Source organism: Macrotis lagotis, chromosome 1, assembly GCF_037893015.1.
Source record: "Macrotis lagotis isolate mMagLag1 chromosome 1, bilby.v1.9.chrom.fasta, whole genome shotgun sequence".
Classification (NCBI taxonomy): Eukaryota; Metazoa; Chordata; class Mammalia; order Peramelemorphia; family Peramelidae; genus Macrotis; species Macrotis lagotis.
In genome coordinates this window covers 784,753,321-784,759,753 of record NC_133658.1, presented here as the reverse complement: position 1 = coordinate 784,759,753, position 6,433 = coordinate 784,753,321, and positions in this window count along the sequence as shown.

Sequence of the window (6,433 nt, the reverse complement as noted above, 5' to 3'; positions counted from 1 at the left end):
AGAATATACTGAACTAGAAGGGATAGACACTCAGAATTTTCTATGAATTAGATAGAATGATCTAAAAAACACTACCTCCTTAAAAAGGGGGACAGGAAAGAGACTGGAGGAGGGAGGGGAGTGAATGGTGTAAATCTCATTACACTAAGAGGTACAAAAAACCCTATGGTAATAGAGGGGAAGAAGGGAGCAAATGAGAAACACCTGAATCTTTTTCTCATCAGACTTGGCTTAAAGTCAATCTACACATACTCAGTTAACGTATAAAACATCTAACCTTTCAAGTATTAATAGGGGAAAAGGGGAGGGGGCGGAGAAAGGGAAGGAGAGTGGGGGGAAGGGGAAATAATGAAATGAAGGGAAGGGGAAAGGGGAAAAAGGGAAAGGAGAAAGAAAAGGGAGGGCGTGATATTGGAAGGCAAACACACTGAAGGGGGTGGTATTGAGAAACAAAATACAGGGGAATATAGATAAGGGGGGGAGGGGGAAAATACAAGCAGAGGGAAGATAGCATGGAGGGCAATAAAGAATTACTAATCATAACTTTGAATGTGAATGGGATGAACTCTCCCTTAAAACGTAAGCAAATAGCAGTCAATTAAAAACGAGAATCCTACAATATGTTGCTTACAAGAAACTCAGTTGAAGCAGAGAGCTACATACAGAGTAAAGGTAAAAGGTTGGAGCAAAATATATTTTGCTTCAGCTGAAGTAAAAAAAGTAGGGGTAGCAATCCTTATGTCAGACAAAGCAGCAGCAAAAATGGATAGTGTTAAAAGAGATAAGGAAGGAAACTTTATCCTCCTAAAAGGTACCACAGACAATAAAGTCCTCTCAATACTGAATATATATGCACCCAGTGGGATAGCACTCAAATTCTTGGAGGAGAAGCTGAAAGAACTACAGGGAAACATAGACAGCAAAGCAAGCAAGGGAGTTGAACTGATGAGACTGGGGAGGATTTATGGTGGGACTAGGGAGGGACTAGTTCTATGCTTTCTTTTCCTGTGGCTTAGGGAATCACATCAAAAATAGTCAAGCTCAGCTCATTACTTGGGCAAAATTTTGTTAGCTTATAATTCTTCTTGTCTCTCTTCCAGAATTTCTTCCAGGATCAGGTCATTCAGCTCTAGGGCAATATAACTTTGTGAATGTTTGCAGGTTACAGGTACATGATATATAAGAAGATTTATGATCAGATTCAAGATAGTGAGATAGTCTCTATCAATTTAAGGATAGTACAGAGAGGCACAAAACAATAAGCTTTCCCAGAGTATAAAATAATTATGGAATAGGATCAGAATTTTATTTTATTTGTTTTCAGAACTGGACCTATGATGAAGAGGGATGACTGGGGCATTTGTAATGTGCTGCTAGAGGTGAAATTCTTAAACTATTGCAAGATAGACTACAGCAAAAACACTTGCCAAGAATGTTTTCATTAATCAAGAATAAAAGTCCTTCAGCACTTAAGAGATGCATAAAAAAGTAAAGGAAAAGGGAAAGGAAAAAATAAAACAAAGCAATTGTTAATCAAGACCATCAAATTGTATGCAAACCTATAAGGAAAGATATAATACTTGTAACTCTTAAAAATTATGTTTTTCTTAGGGTAGTTAAAAGTTTGAATATAATTGAAGAGATTGTATTTAGAGGATATGGATATGGATAGGTCTTTTGTCTCCATTGAAGAGGACCACTATTTTTGAGATAAAAAGCCCTGATGAAAAGCTTACTTTGACTTACTTTAATTCTTTGCTGATAAAGTTTAGCACTTGTTCTCATGACAGCATTATAAACTGGATAGTCCTGAGTCTCCCATATCTTACCATCAATGGTAAAGAGAGACCTTCAAGAGCATCCTAATACTTAAAGCACCTTGAGACTCTTTAGTTAATTAAATCAGGGTTGGACTTAAACCACATTTTATTTAACAAGGTTAAGCACCCTGGGTGGGGAGCTAAAGGGGGAAGTGTGGGGAAAAGTATGCTTGGGGAGGGATACAAAGGGTTAATATAATGATTTGGCTGTGGAGGATACTTTGGTTCATGAAGATTGTGTGATCTTGGAGGATATCTGAAAAGGGGATATGGTAAAAAATAATTATAATCTGATGTAATTCAGACTCTTGAGAAGTGTGCTTCTAATGAGACAGAAGGGGGGAGGGTACTTAATGACTTGAGGTAATGCTGTTTATCAAATAATAAATCAACCAATCAAGCTGTGATTGTATTTTGCTAGTACTTTGAGCTTATCAAGCAATCAGTTAATCAAGCTGTGATGTATAGTACCTTTTTAATAGTGCTAGATTGATCAATAGCACCAGGTAAAGAGGCACAAAGATCTGTAATTTTAAAGGGAAAGAAGAGAGAGTGTGAACATTGAATAAATTCTATTTGATAGATTTGATCCAGAGAGAAAATGATATACATTCCTACTTTGGTTTAAAAATCTATCCCACTGTACAGGGAAGGGAGGGTGGTAGAAGAGAAAGATAAGAGAAAAAGGGAAAGATAGAAGGGAAGGCAAAGGCATAAGTGAAAATAAACTGAAAGCTAGATTTAAAAAAAAGTTAAAGGTGAAAAGGAATAACCTTTGATGAGAAGGAATAAGAGGAAAGGAAGGAGAAAATATAAAGGGGAAAGATAGCATGAAGTAAAAAAAATCATGGGTACAATATTGATCTCAGATAAAGCAAAAGCAAAATTCAATCTCATTAAAAGGGATAAGGAAGGAAAAATCTTCTTAAAAGCACAATAGGTAATAAATCAATATCATTATTAACCATATATGTACCTAGGGATATAGCATCCAAATTCCTAGAGGAAAAGCTGAGTGAATTACAAGGAGATATAGACAACAAAACTTTAATAATGGGGGGATTCAACCTCCCTCTCTCAAAATTAGATAAATCTAACTACAAAATAAAGCAGAAGGAAGTTAAGAAGGTGGATAGAAATCTTAGAAAACAGATATGATAGATCTCTGGAGAACACTTCATGAGGATAGAAAAGAATATACCTTTTTCTCTGTAGTACATGACACCTATACCAACATTGACCATGTACTATGGCATAAAAACATTATAGTAAAATCAGAAAGGCAGAAATAATAAATGCATACTTCTCAGATCATAATGCAATAAAAATTATATGTAATAAAGGGTCACTGAAAGGTAAACCAAAAAATCAATTGGAAACTAAATGACTTAATTTTAAAGAATGAGTGGATCAAACAGTAAATCATAGAAATAATCAATAATTATAACCAAGAAAATGATACTAATAAGACATCATACCAACATATATGAAGTGCAACCAAGACAGTTTTGAGGGGATAAATAGAGAAAGAGGAGATCAATGAATTGTGTATACAACTAAAAAAGCTAGAAAAAGAACAAATTAAAGATCCCCAAATAAATATCAAATTAGAAGTTCTGAAAATCAAGGGAGAGAGTGATAAAATGTAAAGCAAGAAAATCATTGATCTAATAAATTAAACAGAGTTAGCTTTATGAAAAAGTCAATAAAATAGATAAAGCTTTGGTTAATCTGATTAGAAAAAAGAAAAACAGATAAGCAAATTAGCAGCATCAAAAATGAAAAAGGTAAATTAACCACCAATGAGGAGGAAATTAAAAAAATAATTCAGACCTATTTTGATGAATTGTATGTCAATAAATTGGATAACCTGAATGAAATGGATGAATATTTTCAAAAATACAAACTGCCCAGATTAATTGAAGAGGAAATAACATACATCCCCATTTCAGAAAAAGAAATTGAAGAAACCATCAGTAAGCTCCCTAAGAAAAAATGTCCAGGTCCAGAGGGATTTACAAGTGAATTCTACCAAATATTTAAGAAATAATTAATTCCTACTCTACTTAAATTTTTTTTTAAAAAAAGAAGGCATTCTTCCAAATTCCTTTCATGATACCTATATGATACTGAAACCTAAACCAGGAAGAATCAAAACAGATAAAGGAAAGTATAGACTTAACTCCCTCAAGAACAAAAATCTTAAATAAAATTTTAGCAAAGAGATTACAGCAAGTTATTACTAGGATAATACACCATGATTAGGTAGGATTTATACAAGGTAGGCAGGGATGGTTCAATATTAGGATGACACTCAACATAATTGAACATATCAATAGCAAAACAAACAGAAATCATGATTATCTCAATAGATGCTGAAAATGTCTGTGAGAAAATACAACATTCATTTCTATTAAAAACATTAGAAAGTATAGGAATAAATGAAATTTTCCTTAAAATAATAATAATTAGTACCTTTCTAAACCTATCAAAAAATACTATATGTAATGGGGATAAACTAGGAGCATTTCCAACAAGATCAGGTTTGAAACTAGGATCCCCATTATCACCATTTCTATTCAATATAGTGTTAGAAATGCTAGCTTTAGCAATAAGAGAAGAAAACGAAATTGAAGGAATCAGAATGGCAATGAAATAGCAAAGCTTTTACTCTATGCAGATGATATGATGGTATACTTAGAGAGTCCAAGAAAATAATCTTAAAAACTCCTTGAAACAAATTCAGCAGTGTTAGCAGGGTATAAAATAAACCCACATAGATTACCAACATTTTTATATATAAACAACAAAGTTCAAGAGCAAGAGATAGAAAGAAAAATTTTGTTTAAAGTCACTATAGACAACATTAAATACTTGGGAACACCCAAGGAATACCCAATACCTCCCAAGGCAAACGCAGAAACCATGTAAAAACCCAGAAACTTTGTAAACACAAAGCAATTCTCACCCAAATAAAGTCAGATCTAAACAACTGGAAAAATGCAATTGGTCATGATTAGGTCAATAATAAAAATAATTACGCTTAAATCAAATTGCTTATTCAGTGACATATCAAACTACCACATAAATATTTTATTGACCTAGAAAAAAATATAAACAAAATTCATCTGGAGCAACAAAAGGTCAAGAATATGAAGGGAACTGTTGAAAAAATAGAGTAAAGGAAGGTGGCCTAGCTCTACCAGATGTAAAATTATACTATAAAACAGCAGTCATCAAAATTGCCTGGTACCGGTTAAGAAATGGAGTGGATTAGGATAGATTCAAAAGAAACATTGGGAAATGTCTTCAGTATTCTACTGTTTAACAAACCCAAAGACATTAGTATTTGGGATAAGAATTCACTATTTGACAAAAATTCTTGGGAAAACTGGACAATGGTATGGCAAAAACTAGGCATAGACCCACATCTCAAACTTTATTCAAAAATGTCAAAATAGGTGCAAAATTTAGACATTAAGGGTGACACCATAGATAAATTAAAAGACCAAGAAATACTCTATGACATCTATGGAAAGGGGATATATTTATGATCAAGCAAAAAATAGAGTACATTATAAACTGCAAAATGAATCATTTTGACTATATTAAATTAAAAAGGGTTTACACTAATAAAATCAATTCTACAAAATTAGGAGCAAAGGAGAAAGCTGGGAAACAATCTTCACAACTAGGAGTTCTGATAAAATATATAGAGAACTGCATCAAATTTATAAAGGAACAAATCATTCCACAATTGATAAATGGTCAAAGAATATGAATAGATTCTTTTCAAATGGAGAAATTAAAGCTATATATAAAATATAATAATATGAAAACATCCTCCAAATTATTATTAATTAAATGCAAATTAAAACAACTATGAGGTATTAACTCATACCTATCAGATTGACTAATTTGACAAAAAGGAAAATATGTTCAATGTGGGAGAGGTTGTAGGAGGATTGGGATTTCTGGTGGAGTTGTGAACTGATCCAACCATTCTGGAGAACAATATGGAACTATGCCCAAAGAGCATTAAAACTGAACATACCCTTTGACCCAGTAATTCTAATTCTAAGTCTATATCCAGAAGAAATCAAAAAAAATGGGAAAAGTCCCACATGTTCCGAAATATTCATAGTGGCTCTTCTTGTAGTTGCAAAGAATTGGAAAATGAAGGAATGCCCATCAATTGATGAATGCTTAAACATATTATGATACATGAATATTATGGAATACTACTGTTGTATGAGAAACCATAAATGGTCAGAATGCAGTGAAGCATACAACACTGTGAGCTGATCAACCTTGATGGATGCATCTCCTCTCAGCATTTCAGAGGGCTAGGTCCACTATATCAGCTATGGACAATGTTATCCCGCAGAGAAAGGAAAACAAAATAAAACAAACAAAAAAATCTTCAGAATCTGATGAACACTACATTTACTTTTTAAAAAAATTTCTCTCATGTACTTCTTTTCCTTAATCCTAATTCTTCATATGGAAAATGACTAATTTATAAACATATTTTAACACAAATATGTTTGTATAATATTAACCTGACTGCTGCTGAGGGGAAGGGAGTGAGAAGGGAGGGTAGCAGGAAATTT